The sequence below is a fragment of the Protopterus annectens genome, chromosome 13.part0 (genome assembly GCF_019279795.1).
Source record: "Protopterus annectens isolate FY-2018-M chromosome 13.part0, PAN1.0, whole genome shotgun sequence".
NCBI lineage: Eukaryota > Metazoa > Chordata > Ceratodontiformes > Protopteridae > Protopterus > Protopterus annectens.
In genome coordinates, this window is record NC_056747.1 from 36,883,920 (window position 1) to 36,905,962 (window position 22,043).

A 22,043-nucleotide genomic window follows, 5' to 3' on the forward strand; every position below is an offset into this window, starting at 1 on the left:
CAGGTATCTCTTTCTTACCATTGTTGATATTTTCTAACTTTCTACCCTTGTGGTATCTTATTACCATTGTTGGTATGTCCTTTCTCTTTTTACTTCTCCATTTGCTCCACTTTCTTCACTCTTTCCCTTTTGTGTGAGAGTGTGTTCTGTTATGTCAGAAAAGAAGGGAACTACAGGGTTTAAACACTGCTCTTCTTGCAGTGGTAAACTTCCTAATAGTGACCTCCATGAAGAATGTGTGTACTGTTTGGGGGTTCCGCATTTGTCGGCCAAACCCCCGTGTGATATTTGTGCTAGCTTTTTTTTTTTTTGTAGGTACTAGGCTATCTGCCCGAGGGCATTTATAAGCCTAACCAGAGTGTGTCGGCTTTCGCCACCCCATTGATTAACTGATCCTCTGTCAAGCAGAGCCAATAAAGTGATCCCAGGGGTGTATTTTCTGTTACCCATCCACTCATCAAGGTTTTTCTTGAAGAGTGTTAGTGAGGGACTCTGAGCGGATGCTGAATGAACGTCTGAATAAACTGATTTTGAAGGGGCTGCTTGCTTCTCCTTTTTCAGAGGATATTTATGTTATGGAGGTCTTGTCCCCTCCTTCTGTGGACAAGAAACATCCTCACTCTGACCCCTCTTCACTGGCCAGTGTTAGAGGAAAAAGCCATAAACACAAGGCCCAAAAGTCTTCCTCAGAGCGCCGTACTGCCTCCTTGGTTCCGACTACTACATTGGTTCTGAGCTTGGCTCCATAGAAGCTTACTGAGGTTGCCTCGGCGCCTACCACGGCACCGATTACTATGATGCCGTCTACTGCCTCTGTTCCGATCAACTTATCTGTTTCTGTCTCGGCACCATCGCCCATTTCCGCTCCGATACCAGTTCTGACAACAACCTCGGAACCGTTTTTGTCCTTCACCCCTGTTATGAACTCTGCTCCGAGCCTGTTCTCGGCTCCAACCATACCGTTGTTGCCGGTTTCTAAATTGGAATCTTCGGTGCCATTCGGTGATACACCACAGACCCAATACTCCTCGACTGTGGACCCGTTTGCCAGACAAGCCTACAGCCCCTTTTTGGACTGGCCTGATTACCCTCAGGGGTATCGGTGAGATCCACCAGGAGCCTTTCAGAATTGGATGTGGTGCGCCTTTTTAACCAGCTGCTGACCGCCAGGGGAATTTCAAATCCACCTAGACCCTATCCCACTCCAGGCTTTGGGTCTATCACTCCAGCAACCCCTACTTACTCTCCTTCCTTGGATCCCTCAGTTCCAAGGTGCATTTATCCAACGTTTTCTAGAGGGCCCCCTTCTGCGCCAACAACGACAGTGTCTGAGGCCCCTTTGGGTGTCTGTTCTGTCGGAACCCACCCTCTTTCAATCTCATGCTTGGGGGGTGGAACCTCTGGTTCCGGTATCAGTTCCAACAATGTTGTCGGTCTCAACTTTGGATCCGAGGGTGACTACTGCTCCGAGTTTGCTTGAGGCTCCGTCCCTGGGAGCAGACCATGTGGAACGGTGTGTGACCCCATTTCCGATTTTGTCGTCTTTGGTTCTGGGCTCCCACTCCTCTTTGGGCGGGCCCACTTTCCAGGTAATGGCGAGGGTGCTTGCTTCTAGCAATCCTCCTATGTTGGTTATCCCCCCAGTTCCTTCTGAGCCACAGCTTTCAAAGGCCACCCCCAGGACTCCAAGAGCACAAGGCCCAGGAAACCCCTGCCTAGGGTATTTCCCTTTCTGAGTCTTCTTCGGATGCTCCCACCAAAGAACCCCCTCAGAAACGGGTGTGTAAGAGGAAACACATGGACTCCCCAGAGGAGTCCATCACGGAAGATATGGACTATGATGATGGGGAAGGGTCCCCACAGTCACCCCCTGACAGTGTCTCCTTTAGAGACATCATGGAAATCTTGAAACAGAGGGGTGACTGGAAGCCCTTCAACCCTTCCTCTGAGGAATCCATATTCCTGCAGGACTTTCACTCTCGGCCCTCTACTACTTGGGTGACCCCCCCCCCCTACAAATGAGTTGGTTAAGCTCATCATGCAATGGGCTTGGAAGAACCCAAACCCCATTGAGGCCATCCCCAGGAGATCAGACAAGGTACTCTCCCCTCCAGAGGATCAACCCCATTGGTCTAAAGGTTTGCCAGTGGACGCAATGGTGGTGGCAGCAGACACGAAAAAGGATCTTGCTGAAGAGAGTCTTGCTGTTCACCTGCTAAACAGAGAGTCCTGGGCAGTGGACAATTTAGGGAAGCAAGTTTTTGCATCAGCGACCTTTGCAGTTAGGTCTCGGAATGTTTTGGCACATTTTACGAGGCTCCAGAGAGGTCTTGTCTCCAAACTCTCTGGAACCCTTGTGGGCCAAGTATCGGATGGAGCATGAGATAAAGTTGCTTCCCAACTTGCCACCCTAGAGTCATTATCCAGTTCATCCATGAGGTTGCTGACACACGCAACCGAAGGAGCAGCTAGAGCTGCGGGTGCAGGCGTATTCATAAGATGTCACACCTGGATGCGCATTTGTGACCTTGCGGACTCCAAGTCTTCCTTTTTAAATGCCCCTATCAAGCCATCAGCTCTCTTTGGTGCTAAGGTCAAGGATACATTAGCCAGGTGCGAGCAAGATGGGAAGACCTTGTCTGCCATTGGCCTATGCTTTTCCAAACCTCAGCATTCCTTCTCCAGGAACCAGAGGAGCAAGAAGATGTGGCAGAAGAAGTCTCAAGGTCCTTTCCGAGATGCACATGGTGAGGACTCCTCCAGAGGCAGAGGGGGTTCCAATAATGGAAGACACCCCTTTTGGGGCAGAGGGGGTTCCTGGAACCAGGGCTCCAGAGATTCCTTCTCGAGTAGACCGTATCAGCGTTCCTGAGGTGCTGCCCGATTGCTTTCCTCTGGAAGCAGTCAGAGTGCATTTTTCTCTGCACCAAACCGCCTGGCTCTCCATTACAAATGATCAGTGGGTGCAGAGAATCATTACGAGAGGCTACCATATTCCCCTAATAGCTTATCCAAGACCTCCGAAATCCCTTCCTGATGTTCCAACCAGTCAAAGGGAGGGGACAGCTTCCGAAATATGAAAGCTATTTCAAAAATGAGCCATCCAACAGGTCCCCCCCAGATCAGTGCGGATCAGGGTTCTACTCAAGATTATTTTTGTTGCCAAAGAAAACTCAACCAACTAAACAAATCGGTAAATCAGACCAAATTCCGTATGATTCAAACCATCCTCCCCTTTCTGCAGGAGGATGTGTGGATGTGCTCATTAGATCTCGGGGATGCATTTTTCCATATCAAGATGGACAAGTGCTCCAGGAGCCTCCTTTGCTTCCGGTTGGGAGCCAATCACTACCAATTCAGAGCCCTGCCTTATGGTCTCTTGACGGCCCCCAGAGTGTTCACAAAATGTCTTGCAGTGGTAACAGCTCATCTGAGACTTCAGAGATTCCAGGTGTTTCTGTACCTAGATGATTGGCTCCTCTCCACCCCCACCAAGCATCTTCTGGTCAAGGCCCTCTGCTACACCCTGGTTCTAGCAGAGTCACTAGGCATCACCATACATTGGGAGAAATCCAACCTTCAACCATCACAACTGGAATTCATAGGGGCAATATTCAACACCCAGTCAAGCCTGATCTCACTTCCTCTCCACAGGGTTCAGAGACTAAGGGCCCAAGTTCAAGTGATACTCTGTCAAAGAAAGGTGTCTGCAAGGGAAGTTCTCCAAGCCTTGGGATATATGGCTGCCACCATCCCTATTGTTCCCTTAGCCAGACTACACATGAGATTACTACAATGGCTCCTTCAGGCCTAGTGGGTACCCGTAGTCTTCACCCCCTGAACTCACAGATTCTCATCACTGACACTTGCAAACTAGATCTCCTCTGGTGGATGAGTATGGATGAAAATCTTTGGTGTTGCCCCTTCCAGTATCTCCAGCCTAGCGCTACGGTGATAATGGTTGCTTCCCTGATGGGGTGGGGGGCCACTTCCAGGGAAAGTCAGTCCAAGGCACGTGGTCCGATGTAGAGGTCAACTTGCATATCAGTGTCCTGGAGTTAAGAGTGGTGCTGTTGGTGTTGCAAGCTTTTCATCTGCTCCTTCCATCTGGAGTGATTGCTGTCCAGTCAGGCATGTCAATGGTTTGGTACATAAACAGGGAGGGAGCATATCCTACCCCCTATGTTGCAAAGCCATGAGAATCTGGCAGTGGGCAATAGCTTCCAACCACTTTCTGATCACAACGCATATCCCGGGGTGCTCCAACGTGATTGCAGACTGAGCAGATGCATTCTCCATCCCCACAAGTGGTCTCTCAACCAAAGTGTGGTGGTGGAAATTTTCAGCCATTGGGGCCAGCCATGCTGTGACCTTTTCGCCTCCCCCTCAAACACAAAATGCAGCAACTATATTGCCCTCTTTCTCCCTCTCAGGGAGTCACCGAGAGACGCTTTGGTTCACGATTGGCCCACTGGTCTCCTTTATGCTTATCCTCCGATTCCTCTGATCTTCCTTGTTCTAAGGAAAGTGATTCGGTTGAGAAGCAAAGTGATCCTCATTGCCCCATTCTGGCCTCGTTAGGTATGGTTTCCCTTCCTATGACCTCATCTGTTACAACCTCCTTGGATTCTAGACTCTCGTCAGGACCTCATATCTCACCCACAAGGGCTGACTCCCTCGAATCTGTCCACTCTCAAGCTGACAGCTTGATTTCTCCACTTCCATTAGTTGGCAGGCAGGAAACTCTCTCTTCACCTGTACGTGATGATATCTTGGCCTCTCATAAACAATCCACCAGGAAACTGTACAGGGACAAATGGAAAAGATTCTCTATTTGGTCACATATTCAGAAGCTAGACCCGTTTTCAGCCCCCGTAGCCACTATTCTTCATTATCTGACTGAACTGATCGACAATGGGGCCTCAGCTTCCACCATTTGAGTCCATCTAGCAGCTGTTTCCAACTTCCATAACGGGTCAGATGGGTCAGACCTTCCTCAAGGGTGTTTTCCACAGCAGGCCTCCCATCAGACAGCCAGTGGAGACATGGAATTTGTCCTGGGTTCTGCAGTCTCTCTCTCTCTGCCCCCTTTTGAGCCAGCTGTGACATGTGATCTAAAATTCCTGTCATGGAAATCCTTATTTCTGGTGGCTATAACTTCAGCCAGAAGAATTTCTGAATTACAAACATTATGTATCAAGAGCCCTTATCTGATCTTTCATAAGGACAGAGTATCACTTTGTACTAACCCATCCTTTCTCCCCAAAGTGGTTTCTGAATTTTCGATTAATCAGTCCATTGAGCTCCCTGTGTCCTTCCCAAATTATTATAACAAGGGAGAATACTGCTTACATTCCTTGGAAGTTCATTGACAATTACGTTTTTATCTGGATAGAACTAAATCCTTTCGCAAGTCGGACCAGCTTTTCATCTCCTTTGTGGGTCCTAGAATGTGAGGCGCAGTATTGAAAGTTACCTTGTCTAAATGGGTCAGGGATTGCATTGCCTTCACATATTCACTTACGGAGGGATCTAAGCCTGGTCAAATCAAGGCTCACTCAACTAGGGCTATTGCAGCATCTGTTGCTTTCTACTCTAGGGCCTCCATAGATGAAATTTGTGCAGCAGCCATTTGGGCTAAGCCCCACACCTTTATCAAACATTACAAATTGGATCTGATCTCCAGGGGAAGAGCGGCCTTTGGTTCAATAGTTCTCAGGAATGTTCTTCCATAAGGGCCACCCAGCTTCTCAAAGTAGCTGGGGACGCGGTCCCATCAATGATGAATAGGAAGAAGATTAACAACTTAAGATAAAGAAGTTATGTCTTACCATAACGTTCCATCTGAGTTGTTGATCTTCTTCCAGTCATCACACCCTCCCTCTGACCCCCTCCAAAGGTTCCTGGTGGATCTTCTGGGTCTTTGTGGTGTATTAGGGTTTCTGCGCAGAGATGGCCTTTGACTTATTTCTTCTTTATGTTGCATGCAAATTCGATCTGAGGTAACTGAGTAAAGGGCATTGTGGGTAGCAGCTTAGCTTGAGAGTTTTTGGTGCACACAAGCTTGGTATAAGGCCAACTCAGTTCGGAGGGCTCGGAACCGAACCCATCAGTGATGACTGGAAGAAGATAAACAACTCTGATGGAACATTATGGTAAGACATAACTTCTTTTTTATGATGTAGAGGCCTTTTCCAGAGCAGCTGCTACTGGTTCCACCATGGTTGGCTGTACAATCAACTCATTCCTGAGGACTTGAAAGCTAAAATTATAGATTCACCTTTAGACAAAAAAAACACCTTTTTAAACCTTGGACATCTAAGCTTTTCAAAACCTTTCAACAGCAGGACAGAACTATGAAGGGCTGCAAACAGCTTCTATTAACCTCTATACCCAGGTGCTAGAGGTATTACATCAACAAAACCCACCTCTTTTCTTAGAAGAGATCCCAGGCACAGCAAGAAAGATAGGAAGGCTCCCAGAAAGAGATTACCAGAGAAACCACAGAGAGATTTCTCTTCTGGGAGGCCTCCCTTTGGAGACAAGTCTCTGTGACTATCTACAAAGTCTCACATGCACCCTTCCCACCACCCAGGCCCTTCCACTCTCAAAAAGGCTCAACCAGATGATCACCATGTGATAAAAGATTACTTCACACCAATGGGTGCTTTCAGTTATAAAAAAAAAAAAAAAAAAAAGAGTACATTATATCATGGATGGAAATCCCTCATCTAAATTACATGCCACCCTCTCCCCACAACCAGATGTACCTGCTTACACTCTTCCTATGGGAACTAGAGGCATAAGACACAAAAGAAACAGTACCCCATGAATGTTTGTGAAAAGACTTTTGCTTCAGAGTTTTCCTTGTACCAAGGAAAGAACGTCAGTGGAGACCCATACTGTATCTCTAAATACAACAAAAAGACCAGAGATCTAAAATAAACTTTAATACTGTCTCTAGAGCCTAAGCTAATAAGTCTTCAAGGTGATCATACTAGATTTCTCCCCGCTAAACACTTTTCTGAAAGTGCCAACTTTCAAAGTTCTCACCATACAGACCCTGCTTCCATTTATTCTACCTCAGGCTTTTTTAGTTTCTCTAGATCTAAGTTATACCTGCCTCCATATTCCATCTCACCCCCCTGCGGGAAATTCATGAGGTTTTGTGCTGGGTCATTTCACTTTCAGTTTACTGCTTTGCCTTTTGAGTTTTCCTCGGCCTTGAATGTTTTTATTTGTCGAACACAGGGAATTCTGACTTTTCCCTACTTAGATGACTTGTTAATTCAAGCTTCCTCTCCTCAGATACTCCTGCAACACCTCCAACTAACCTTATTTATTTATTTATTTATTTACATTTGTTGACTGGGAGTGTCCAACTGGACATAGGTCCTTTTTCAGCGGAGGCCCAGGGAGAAAAGCTCCACAGTTAAAATAAACAGACAGTAGTTACATTGGATTACATAGTGATTAACAATTTAACATAGCAATTACTTGCAACATATTTCAGATGAAGAACATAGTACATCAGTAGACAACTAGAATCTTTATCTGTGAAGTACATAATAGACATTAACAAATGTTACAATAAAAAGTTCCTGCTGTAATCAAGGTAGTTAGTGGAGTGGAAAGAAAGGTAGTAGTTGGATGGGTTGGGTGATATTAGAGTGGGAGTTGCAAGGGCATAGCCAGCATGTTTTTAAGTGCACTTTTAGTAAAGTTTTGAAGTGGGTGCATGATGGTATGGAGGTAATTGTGGGTGGGAGGAAGTTCCATAATTTGGCTATGGTGCAAAAGAATAGTGCTTCACCAGCAGAGTTGTTGGCTTTAGTGATCTGCAAGTGATTTTTGTTGCTGGATCTTAGTGGTCTGGTGGTGCAATAGGGTTGGAGTAGATTCTGGAGGGATGGGACATTTAGTGGATGGTTTACTAGTTTGTGGGTGAGTGAGAGATGATACCATTGAAGGAGGTGAGTGAGTTCAAGCCAGCCCAGTTCAGCAAGTGAGAGACAGTGGTGACTACGGTAGGATGCCCCTGTGGCAAATTTGGCAATTTTGTTGTAGCAGGTCTCTAGCTTGTTTAGATCGCATTGCCTTAGGTTGGTATATATTGGAGAGGCATAAAGTAGGGTGGAGATAAGGTGGGAATTTGCTATTGAAATCTTTGCTGCATTGGTGAGAAGTTGCTTATTTCTGTATAACGCTCCTAGTTTTTTGTGGACTTTTTTATGGTCATGGATATGTGAATGTCAAATGTTAGTCTATTTCCACTCCTAGCAATTTGGTGTGTTCAGTTGGGTATATAGTGGTGTCTTTTCCTGTGATGTTAAAGTGAGAGTTGTTTTGAGTATGTTTGGTGGGTTGGAAGATAAGTAGTTTAGCTTTGTTTGGGTTGAGTATTACTTGGGCATCAGATCACCAAGTTTCAACAGAGGAAAAGGCTCCCTGTGTGACTTTTTGCAGTTTTGGTAGGGACTGGGCTGAGCAGATGATGGTTGAGTCATCTGCGTATTGTATGAGTGTGCCATGTTTGGTGGCAAAGGCTAGATTATTGGTGAAAACAGAGAAGAGTAGGGGGTCCAAGGATGGATCCTTGGGGATCCCCTATGGAGACAGGTAGTTGAGGAGATATGTAATTCTGCCATACAATGGATTGTTGGTGGTCAGACAGGTAACTCTGAAACCAGTTGGTGACTGATTGAGAAAAAGATGTTATTGAGGACAGAGATAAGTTGTTTGTGTGGGACCATGTCAAATGCTTTAGATAGGTCTAGGAAAGTAGCAGAGGAGAGATGGCCATTGTTTTTATGCTGAAGGATAGTGTTAGTAAAGGAGAGTAAGGCAGTGGTGGTGCTATGGTTTGGTCGGAAACCATGCTGAGCACTGGAAAGGAGGTTGTTAGTAAGGAGGTAGTCTGAGACCTGAGAGTGCATGCATCTCTCTAGTATTTTGGAGAGTGGAGAGAGAATAGCTATGGGGCAGTAATTGCTTAGTTCTGTGGAGGGTCCGCCTTTGTGGAGGGGAATTATATGTGATATTTTCCACAGTGTGGGAACGTAACTTTCTGACAGAGATCGGTTAATCAAGATGGATACTGGGTAGGCCAGAGCATCAGCTGTGATTTGTAGGTATTCACTTGGAAGGTTGTCTGCTGCTAATTTGGTGGGCTTAAGTTTAGTTAAGAGTTTTTTATGTTGGAGGTAGGTACAGGAGAAAAAGAGAAGGCAGTGGGGAGATTGATAGTTGAAGGTGTGGGTTGGAGGGGAGGGGGGTTGTGTTGTTTAGCTAGTGATAGTATGGCTCGTGTGAAGTGTGTTTTGAATGAAGTAGCAATATTTTCTGAGGAGTGAGGGATGTTAGGTGGAGGGGTACTGACTTTACCTAGGTGGAGGATGGAGTTTAAGGAGGACCAGAATTGTTTGGGGCTGTGTTGTGAGGAGTCTAGGGCAGACTGGTAGTATTGGAATTTGTCCTGTTTTATTACCTTTTTGACTCTATTGGGAAGTTCTAGGAATTTCTGTCTTGTTGAGGGGGTTTTGGTTTTGCGCCAGTGCTCCCAGGCTTTATCCCCATTTTTCATTTCTGACTTAGTGGTTTTCTATAGCCATGGGGAGGGTTGTGCTTTGGTTCTGGAAAGTCTTATGGGGGCATGGTAATTAAGGATGTTCAGGAAGGTAGTATTAAAAAATTCAACTGCGTTATCAAGACTGAGGTACTTTAGAGGATGCCAGTTACATTCTTTGAGGGATGAGATGAATGTGAGTGGGTTAAAGTTTAGTTTTTTTATGTATTTGATGGTAGATGACAGGTTTAGCTTGGTATAGGTATTTTTTGAGTAGGAATGTTGGGGAATGATCACTGAGGCTATCTGATAAGCAGCCTCTTATATATGACTGGGGGCTCTTACTAACTAGTATCAAATCCAGGGTAATGTGCTTGCTGGAGTTTTTATTTATCCTGGTTGGCGACTGGACTAGTTGGGTGAAACCATGAAGGTTTACATGATGGGTTGGATGGTTGCCAGAACAGGATTGCCAGTCAATATTGAAATCACCTAAAATTATAGTTTCTTGGGGGAGATGGTGGGTAGACCAGCTGAGGAGGTTTTCTAGTGGAGGGATGTTTTGGCCAGGTGGGAAGTAGCATCCAATTATGTTGATGGTTTTGTTTTGGTTTATTTTGAGGTTTGTATATATTATTTCTTCATTGCCTATTTGTGGAGCTGATGATTTTAAGATCTGGATGTTTAGATGCTGTTTAAATATTATAGCTACACCGCCTCCTTTCTTGTTTAGCCGGTCTACTCTTAGTGTGCCGTAACCTGTAGGGAGTATTTGCTCACTGATAATGTGAGGTTTTAGCCAGGTTTCTGTCAGGATGACTATATCTGGGAAGTATTCAACATCATTTCACAGTTGGGGTTCATCAACTGCAAGAAGTCAGCCCTACATCCAACTCAGAGCTCAGTTATCCTGATAGACTTGTATCTTTCGGCTTTTCCCGGTTAGGGGTCACCACAGTGGAACTCCGGTCTGCTAGTGATTGGCAGTAGATTTTTACATACCGAGTTGCCAGCCCTGACACACAACCTTCAATGAAGGTACGCTCATTCACGCACGTCTCCACACAGAAGATGCTTTAGCTGAGAATCGAACAGGACAGCGTCTTACTGTGAGGCGACAACACTACCGCAGCACCACCACCGCAGTACAACAGTTATCCTGATAGACTGAAATAAACTGAAAACCATAAAGATGCAGGCCTATCTGCCTCAGGAAAAAGTGCAGAGCCTTCCAAATTACCTTTCACAACCTGACCTAATTCAGCCAGTACTAATGGATTTGGGATGCATGGCAGCAATTATTCCAATGCTCCCTCTAGCTAGACTGTATATGAGGAAAATCCAATGGTACCTGAAAACAGTTTGGTCTCAGCACTGTCACCCTCTAGACATAGTTTTACTTTGTCTCAGGAGAGAATTGTTATGGTGGAGGGACCAGGTAATGCTCAATCCAGGACTTCACCCCACCGCTTACAGTTCAAGAAATGCACACCAATGCCACTGACAAGGTATGGGGAGCTTGGACAGGTGTACATCTTGCTTAGGGAAGATGGCAGTTAACACTACTAAAGGAGGACATCAACATGAAGGAGAGGAGGGCCCTCACCCAAGATCTTCATGTCTTTTCCCATGTCTGGAGACCAGGTCCCCTAAGAGACCAGGGTCATGTGGTACACAGAAACAAGGAGGAACCAGGTCTTGCCAACTGTGAAAATTAGAACAGAATGCCACCCAGAAAAACATGTCTTTAGTAGTCACGTACATCATTCCATCATAGAACAATGTGTTGGAAGATGCAATAAGCAGGACCCTGGAGGATCCTAACAAATGGACAGTCAACAAACAGGTCTTCCTGGACATTTTCCACCATTGGGGGACACCTCAGATAGACCTATTTGCTTCAGAGATCAGCAAACAGATCCCTCTCCTTTGCACCTGAACCCCTTGTCCCTCAGCTTAGAGGACAGGTGCTTTCAGTGGACAGGGAGATTCCTCTACCTCTCATCATAAAGGTTCTTCTAAAGGCACACAGAGAAATCCAAAACTCTTGCTAGTGATCCCTTCAGTCCAAAACAACATTGTTTTCCACTTTTTCCTCACAAGAACCAGCTACCACAAACTACCACTATAAGCAGATGTCATCACAGAGCAGAAGGGGTCACTGCTACACCCCAGTCTGTCATCCTTGAACCTATCTCTGTGGATGATAGGGTTTTAATTCCTTACCAGCACCACCTTTCAGAGAACGTAATTAAGGTTCTCAAAGAAGCCAGAAGACCCACCACTTGAAAATCCTACAGAGCCAAATGGAAGAGAATTTCCTTTTGGTGACACAGGAATGCACAGGATCCCAAAAACTCACAGGTACTTTCCATACTAAAATATCTGTATGAGCTCATGCATACCGGTCTGGCCTACTTTTCCATCAAAGCCCACCGGTCAGCCATTTCTGTGTGTCTACCCCACAATCTGCCTCTTATATCAAGACCTGGGGTTAGTTTGTTCCTTAAAAAGGTGCTGCATCTTACACTGCCAAGAAAGCCCATAATCCCTCCTTAGGATTTCAACTTTGTGCTAGAAAAACTTACTTTGCCTACTTATGAAACAGCAGTGTCAGCAAACCTGACAGTCTGCATCTGGAAAACTACTCTACTTCTGGCTCTTATTTCAGCAAGGATAGTCTCATGGCCATCCCACACTTTCTTATTTTTCACAAGAACAGGGTGACCTTGAGAGCTAACCCTTCATTCATGCCTAAAGCAGTTAATGAACTGTCACTTAACCAAGCTATAAATCTCCCTACCTTCTCTTCCAGCCTATAGAAGAGGATGGAAAGATTGCTACACTGTTGAAATGTACAGACAGTTAAGATTCCATCTGGAGAAAATCAAATGCATTAGAAAATATGACCAGGTTGTTCATCTTTATTCACATTGGGCCAACCAGTGTCTTAATAAACTATTACAAACTGGATCTCTAAGGCCAACTCCTCTTGTTACTCTCTACAAGGCAAGTCCTTGCCCTCACGCCCTTGAGCTCATTGTACCAGGGCAATAGCATCATCTGATGCATTAAAAAACAGGTAATAATTCCAACAAGGACAAAGAACAAAAGATGACTAGTCAGCACCTTGATGACCAACCACAGCATTCTACTGCTCCATAAAATAAATCCAAACAGTGTTTTAAACACCATTTGGATTTATTTTATGTAGTACTTGAATGTTGTGGCTAGCCGTCAAGCTGCTGACTAGTCATCTTTTGTTGTTTCAATCATCTGATGTATTATCAGGGTCTAAGACTGCCTAAAACCAGATCAGTACTTTTGGGCCTCTTTGACAGCTCTATGGCTCAGTAGCCAACTACCCTTACATCCCCTTCAGCTCAGGGAATCCTCCATTCATTATGGGTACTGCAACATTTCAGTCGAGACGTAGTGCAATTATGTAAGAACATACCATGATAATAGATGTCCTACTGATCATTGTTGCAGTATTCCTTCCCTCCTTCCTGCTCCTCAACATTCTTTAGCCATAATGTTACAGCCACACTATTTCTACACCCTCCCTTTATTGTGGACAGCATCTTAAAATAAAAGGGGCCTCCAAACAACTTCATGCATCAGCTCTCTTAGCTGGCCAGTTTCTCACTGTCAGGAATCTTCAGGATGCTGGCTTGGCGATAGTCTGAGGAATTACACTCTTGCATCACACGTCACACATCAGACATATGATCCTGAGAAATATAAAACATAGCAAAATAAGCAAAGTTTAAATACCATAGTAAACAAGACAATTAACTAATAAACATTAATTATCCAATAAACATTAAACAATCATTAAGAAATCAAATTAATCTGTTTTTGACCGTTGATTTCTTTTTTTTGGTTGGTGTTTTGTTTAGTTTTTTTATTTTTATGGCAAATGAATCTTCGTTCAATATTCCTAGGATTTTGAGAGATGCCACATTAGATGGCAGTAAAAAAACTTTGGATAGTTTTGTTACGCATCAGAATGTTGCAGGCATGGCTGGAACAGCAGGTGCTAGTACTTCTGTCTCAACGATTGTGACTTCTTCCTCCCATTTTTTTGAAAGGCATGAACAAGCAAGAAAATCCAGAGTAAATGATCCATTTGCGTCAGTTGGCCAGTCTAGTTCCTCTTCCAGTCCTTCAGGTGAATCAAGTGCCTTTGAGTAAGTTGGAACATTTATTACATAAAGAAACTGCCATTCACTTCAATATATTAAACTTACAAAGATATGTGGATTTGGATATTACAGTCAAGGGACTGAGAGCTTTTAGAAGCCCCTCTACTCTTTTCGACATGTCTGATGAAATGGAAGTTCAGTTTTCTAAAAAATGGTTATTGGCAGCTCACCGCTGCACTTTGGAATGGATTTCTATCTTGTTGGAATGAGATTGAGCGAAGCAAAATAGACTGAAGGAAGAAATTAAAACTGCCTATAATGATTTATCTAAGCGGCTCTCTTCTATGCAATTTGACAAGTATTTATCAGATATCAATACTGGTTTGGGCAAGCATGAGAGAGAACTGATTGACCATAAGTGCACTAAACTTAAAAGGGACTTAAAGATTATGAAAGTAATCGTGCCTATTTATGGCACAAGCCAACACATCCCTATCATAATAAGGGTTCTGGTCCGTTTAAGAAATCGCCGGTTTCTTCTAGGAGTGTATCATTTGCATCAGACGTTTCTGGCGTCTCCTCTAATGGCGATGGAGAGGGTGAACAGTTTCCAGTGCTACTAGCGGCTCAGAATCCCTCTAAATTAGTTACAGATTTTCGGAGAGGGAACCAGCAATCACATGAAGAACCAAACGATCGGAAAAGAGGACGATTTCAGTCTGGTAACTTCAACAATCGTGAGGGTCAAAACTTTAACAACAACAGTAATAAAAAAAGCAAATGGTACTAATTTGACTGACATTTTTGTTACACAGAATATATTGAGTAGTTGTTAAATGATCAATTTAGAGCTTCTGCAACCATGAATGAAACAAATGTTACTGAATTGAATGATATTTCTATTGTACATAATATATCCGGTGTGTCATTATCTAGTTGAATGTTTTTAATTATGGTTTGAAGTATATACCTACAGTGATGCCTCGGTTACATGAACTCAAATGCAACATTTTTAGATTATGTTGCAAGATTCATTTAATATATTATTTTGCGAGTAAGCATCGTAATGAGTGTTTTGATGAACAAGATAGTGTAGAAGACAGTTTTCATTCCTGTTTATCTGACCCTGAAGAATGTTTTGAACATGAAGGTATTATTGCTTATAGTTTGCTTAATTCTGATAAGATTAAATGTAGAAGTAACTTTATTCCCCCATATCAGCATGAACATATTAAATCTTTTTCTCAAATGTTAAATTATGCTGTGGAGGTTGCTTTTCATAATTTTATGCAACACAAAAATGAAGTAGTGTATAATTTAAGCAAAAATGAGTGGAACCAATTACAGTTATTAGCCAAGAATGAACAACTTGTCATTAAACCATCTGATAAAGGTGATAAGATAGTAGTTATGAGTGTTGAACAGTATTATAAAATGTGTATGCTGCATTTGAATGACAATGAAACTTATACGAAAAGTAGTATAAATGAATATAATAAGGCAATAAAAGAATGTCATGTCCTTATATATAAGGGAGTCAGGTTAAAATATTTTTCACAGAATTATTATGATAAAAAATTTAGTACAGACGATAGTGAGTTGGCTTTATTTTATTGTCTTCCAAAAATTCATAAGAATGATGTCGACCCACCTGGTAGGCCAATCGTATCTGCCCAAACGTATTTTTTTATCCGCTATTGGAACATTTTTGCATGAACACTTGTTTCCATATGTGACAAATCTATAGTTTTGATCTTTTAGATAAACTGTCTAGAATACACTGGAGTGACAATATGTTTTTTGTAAGTGTTGAAGTTGTTAGTCTTTATACTAGTATTCAATGTCAATTTGGGCTGGAAGCAGTGAAATATTTTTTGGGTGACCACCGGTATCATGTTATATTGTTGAAATATTGGAATTTTGTTTAAATAATATTTTTTTATGTTTAATGAACAAATATATAAGCAGATTAGAGGCACTGCCATGGGGGGCATCATTTGCCCCCATGTATGCCAATTTGATGATGGGATTGTACGAGTTAGAATATCTATATCATATACATTTTTTAGTGAATATGTTAAGTATTTTCATTTTATTGATGATCTTATTTTTATTTGTAAAGGTGGGATATCTAATGTTGGTCAGTTTATTGAAGCAATGCAAAATAATAGATTTGGACTGTCTTTTGATGGTATACAGGTGGGTAGACATATCACTTTCTTGGATTTACATCTAATTTTGGAGGACAATAATACCTTATGGACTTCTGTATATAGAACATTTTCCGATGGCAATCAGTATTTGATGGGTACTAGTTGTCATCCAGTTCACACTATAGCTTCTTTACCTTATGGTGAGTGTTTGAGGCTAAGACGGTTATGCAATAATGATATATTTAATTTATTTATCATTTGTTGACCGGGAAAGTCCGACTAGGTTCCACAGAGCCTGTTTTCAGCGGAGGCCTGGGGAGAAATGCTCCAGATGCATGTCTTTGGAATGTGGGAGGAAACCGGAGTACCTGGAGGAAACCCACGCGAACATGGGGAGAACATGCAAACTCCACACAGAAGGCACCCCAGCCGAGAATCGAACCGGAGAACCTCTTGCTGTGAGGTGACAATGTTAACCACTGCACCAATATAGATTTTTATAAAGAAATTAATGCGCTAAGTAGTATGTTTAGATTAAGGGGTTATAATAGTTATATGATTCAAACAGCAATTGATAAGGTTGTTAATGAACAGTATAAAGTTGGTACCTGTAGTAATATAGTGGGTGAAAATAAGAACAATTCCATTGATAAGGAGAAAAGATTAGTTTATTTTGTCTCTACTTATGGTGTATTTAGTAGTGTTTTGATTGAGTTGGTGAAGCACTACTGGAATTTTTTGTTTAAATCTATTATTTGGCTAAGTTAATTTTGACCTCTATAGGTATTTCATTTAGGAGAGGTAAAAATCTTAAAGATATTTTAGTACACAATAGATTTAGATATCCCACTAGTGTGCAGAAAATCTGGACTACTTATGTAAAGGATACCATGTCTTGTGGCCATTGTAATGTATGTCATTTTGTTGTTCGAACTTTTGACTATATTAATTGTTACACATTTTATGTTAATAATATATATAATTGCAATACTGAAGGCATTGTTTATCCTTGAGGTGCCCCTGTGGACTTTATATATATGTATATATATATATATATATATATATATATATATATATATATATATATATTTATTATTTATTATTTATTTTATTTTACATTTGTTGACCGGGCTAGTCTAACTGGATACATGTCCATTTTCAGTAGAGGCCCGGGGAGAAAAGCTCCAGACACAACATTATACACAATACATAATAACGATATATATTGGAATTACATTAGCAATTTTAGAGTATAGAGAAAAGAAAAAAAATAAATTGATCAAGCAAAGAAAAAGAAATAGTAATTTTTTTTTTTTTTTTTTTTTTTGGATGAGACTACTCATTCGTAATATTTGGGGTAGTTAGTTAGAAGGAATAATATGCTTGTAAATATTAAAATTATATGCAAACCTTTGTAATCAGGAGAGAAATGGGACGGTTGAAGAGGAAAGTATGTGGAAGAGAGGAGAAGTCAGAGAGCAAAGAAAGGAGATCAGTAGACTACATTAGTGGGGTAAAGGGTGAAAGTGGCCTTAGGTAGTAGGAAGATAGAAGTGAAAGAGGAAGCAGTTAGTCAGGGTTTGTGCAGGGGCACATCCAGTGAGATTTTAGGTGAAGTTTGAGTCTTAGTTTAAAGAGAGAAAGGGATGGTAATTGAGTTAGGTCTGTTGGTAGGAGGTTCCAGTGTTTGCCAACAGTGTTTGAGAAAATGCTATCGCCTGACAAGTTATTAGACTTCATAGTACAGACAAGTAATCTAGTAGAGGAACGAAGTGATGTTAGATTCGTGTATGGGGTGATAAGGTTAGTGAGAATAGGAGTATTTTTAGGTTGATAAAAGATTTTATGAGCAATGATGATATATATATATATATATATATATATATATATATATATATATATATATATATATATGGGAAAGTAAAAAGAAATTTAAAATCAGACTTCAGGAGCACATCAGGAGCATTATAAATAAAAAAGAAGATAGCCCTGTGGCTAAGCATTTCATGTTGGTCCATAACTCTAACCCTAACGGGTTACAAGCCACAATTTTGGAACAAGTTGGTAAAGGTGTATTTTCTGACCTATTGTATAAGAAAAAATTGTTGTATAAGGAAAGCATTTTAATTTTGAAATATGATACTTTATCTCCTCAGGGTCTTAATGTAGAATGTAACTGGAGGCGTGTAATTTGATTTTTTAATGATTTTTTTTAATGTTTATTGGATAATTAATTAATGTTTATTAGTTAATTGTCTTGTTTGCTATGGTATTATTTTGCTATGTTTTATACTCCTTGAAGGCGTTTACCGAAGTGCTAGAGATACAATAAATTTAATGTATTATTCGTGTGTTGTTCACCGTTGATTTCTTTTTTTTTTTTTTGGTTGGTGTTTTATGATCCTGAGAAGTTAAAGCCCTGGTACCCCAGCTGGACTTCAGCAGTGATAACACAGTGATCAGTAGGACATGTCCTGTGTAAGCTAAGTTGTTACATAACTGTACTTTCTCATCCCTGACATCAGTACACTAAGTCTCCATATGGTTGTTGGGTTACTACCCAAGACATTCACCAGAACTGACTGTCCTGCATTAGGGAAGAGAATGGTGTTGACAAATATCACAATCTGACCATGTGAGAAGTTTTTGGCTTTCTTCTTATCCAGAGACCATATATTTTAAAACAGTTCACCTGTAAACCATTAAGTGTTATAATCCTAGGCAAGTTAGAGCATTGCCACAAATTTAGAGATTAGGTGACAAGTCCATTGCTCACGTGTCCCCTCCATATTCCTGCAGGTGGTGAGATTGCGCACAGCTAGTGAGAGTTTGAGTTTCAACCAATTTTCTGCTTCACTGGGAGAGGAGGGAGTAGAAGGAAGTCTGCTTTATGTTCCTGCCATTGGATACATCCATGGAGTCTTGCTTCACCATACACCAAGGTTGTTGACTGGAATACAAGATTGAACAGCCTGGTGCTATGTAGCAGTCACTAGAGTCTTTGTCTCACAGGTAAGTGGTGGTTGTTATTGAGGATTCTCCTTCTGGAATATCCCAGTTGTGTTGACCGGTCTGAATTACACAGTGTTTGCTGGGTCATCATAAGGCAGGGTTCATTTCTTGGGAGCCAGATGCCAGACACCCAAGCAGATATTTGATGTATGATGGAAGCTTAAATTGAAGTTGCAAGATCACACAATTAAATGACAAAGACTGCCAGCAGCTCTGGTAAATCTGCTGCACATCCAGGAACCCCGTATATCACACAAAAGTGAGCCACAGGACAAACAAGTACAAAAACCACACACAGGTGCAAGGAGACAGCTGCCTTCAGAGTTATGGTAGAGTACTGACTTCATTTCCTTGTTATTTGTAAAAGAAAATGAAAAATAAAAACATTTGAACATAATATTATTAAGCAACAGAAATACAGTCCAGCAGTTCAGATGTTAATTCCTCTTCTGAGAAGGTTACTGAAGAAACAAACTCAAATAGGTTTAATCATCAGAATAGCTCAGCTTTACTTCATGCCAAATGCTTTCATCAAATTGATCTGATACATTTATAGATGTGCATAGTTGTGTGTGTTTGTATTAAGTTAATAGGTTCTGATTTTTGTTAGAAGGGTTTCCTTAAATCCTTAAAACAAAAAGTATTGTAAGATATGGCATAGGTTCAAATGGTTATAACAAAAAACAGCTGTATAAAAGATCTGCCAAACAGTGTATGCATGTAGCACAAAAACTGAAACTAGATATTAAAAAAAAACTGTTACACATAAGTGGGAAAAATAACTTATTATAATGGCATGATTTTCCATATTATCTTTGAATATGAATTGTATCACAGGTATGTACAAAAAGAAAGAGTAGTAAACTATATTAAGAAATGCAGAGTGCAAATGGCTATGCTACAGGAGACACATTTGGAAAGATGAATTTGATAAAGGATTTCAGGATGGTTATCCAGCAGAATATCTGGAACAATGAAAAAAGGGAGTACTTATATTGCTAGAGGAGCTCTATTTACTTCTTTCACTATAAAAGGGGGGTAGATAATAGCGGTAGATTTGTAGTGGTAAGGAGTGAATGGCAAGGAAGGAGGATTACGATGACATGTATTTATATTCCACTAAAAATGCTACAATAGAACTTAAGATTCTGGGAGAAATTATCAGATTTCACAGGGAATATTGCTTATAGGTGGGAACTAGAATTTGATTTGCATCAGTGCGGATGTATCTTGGGGGTCTAGAAGGGGAAATGTAACAAAAGAGTATAGATTTTTGAAGAAATGTATGAAAATATTTGGTATGGAAGATGTGAATTAAGTAGTAGGACTTCAAGAGAGAATTTACATATTATTCCCCAAGGTACAAAAACTGGGCTTGGCTAGAGAGAAATTATATTTTACAGGAACATGTGGAAGTTTTAATATGCATCCAAAAACAATCTCAGATCATGCACCAGTAATAACTAAAATAAAACTGCAGGGTAATGAAATGCAAATGAGACCTGGGTGCTTCCCCAATTATCTGTTAAACAAAGAGGAATTTAAAGAATGGGTAGTGGAAATTATTTTGGAGTTAGGGAAGATAGAAATTTATTCAGAAAATATATCTAAGGAGTAGGATAAAATGAAAGTGAAGTTTAAAATAGGGTAGGTGTTAAGAAGTAACAAGAATTATTTAGAGGGAATGACAAATGTTAAAGTGTTGCAGAATAAGGGTAATCCGACTGGACAAGAAGAGTCACAACTGCAGAGTTTGTCTTTTCAGCTTTTCCCAGTTAGGGGTCGCCACAGCAGAACTCCACTAATGATTGGCAGTAGATTTTTATGGTGCCGAGTTGCCAGCCCGACGCCCAACCTTCAGCGAAGGCACGGCCATTCACGCATGTCTTTCGGAGGCCACTCAACCACAGGGAGGACATGCAGACTCCACACAGAAGGCACAACTGCAGAGTGCTAAAGAGAAAATAAGGGAGTATTTGGATAATATGTATGAGTTTAGAAAGGTTGCTGTTAAGCAATTGCTTTTTGATAACTCCATTGCACAAATACATTTAGCACAACGGCTCAGGCAAAAGAAATAAAAAAAGGTTGTTGCCAAGCTTGAGGATCCTGTAACAAGGAAAATAACCAGAGATCCTGTATAGGTATTAGAAATATTTCTAACATTTTATGAAAATCTGCATAAAGCAGAGAAATTTGGAAATCAAAAAGTACAAATGGAAATATTTATAGAATAATATAATGTTAAGGTTAGAGGTAGACGAGGTTCAATTATTAACAGCTACGATAGGAGATGAGCTAAAAAATGGTGATGTATAACTATTCCGCAGGAAAGTCTCCAGGAATAGATAATATTCCTGAGGAGGTTTGGAAGCTAAAAGGGAAGAAAGTGATAAAGATGTAGAAGGTTTTGTTTAACAGTATTTTAAGAGAAGAAGAAGCACCAACATCCTGGAAGAAAGCTGAGGTGGCTGTAATACCTAAATATGATAAAGACCCATCAGATCTAGCTTCATATAGGCCAAATCATGATTATAAAGTATTTGTCTATAATGGCTAAAAGAATGGCAAAGGTGTTGAAAATTCAATGCTGTTTTGTGGAGGGAAGGCAAACAACATTAATTGAACACTGATGATACAGAGGGGAGCAGAATGTAAGAAAATATAATTGTTGGTAAATTTTGATACAGAGAAGACACTTGACATAGAAAGCTGGGATTTTATGAGTAGGGAGATGGAAGCATTTGCATTTCCTGACATCATAATAAGGTTAATTAGGAAGGGTATATGAGGGATCTGAGGCAAAAATTTAAAGTGAGGAGGATTCTTGTATGATAAATTCTGTTTGAACAAAGGAACCAGGCAGAGGTGTCCTCTTTCCCCTTTGTCATTTGCATTATATTTAGAACCATTGTTAAAGAAAAATGAGGAATTCAAACATTCAGGATATAACTGATATAATAATCAAAAACATTTGCGTTATTTGCAGATGTTATTATTTTGCACCTGATTAAAAAAAAAAAGACATTTCAGTGTTGTCAAACATTCTGAGACAATTCCAAGTCTCTTTCAGGGTACAAAGTTAATGAATATAAAGGCAGTAGCTGTAAACTATGTACCCACAAATAAATTGGTTCAGCAATACCCATATGGGGACATGATAAA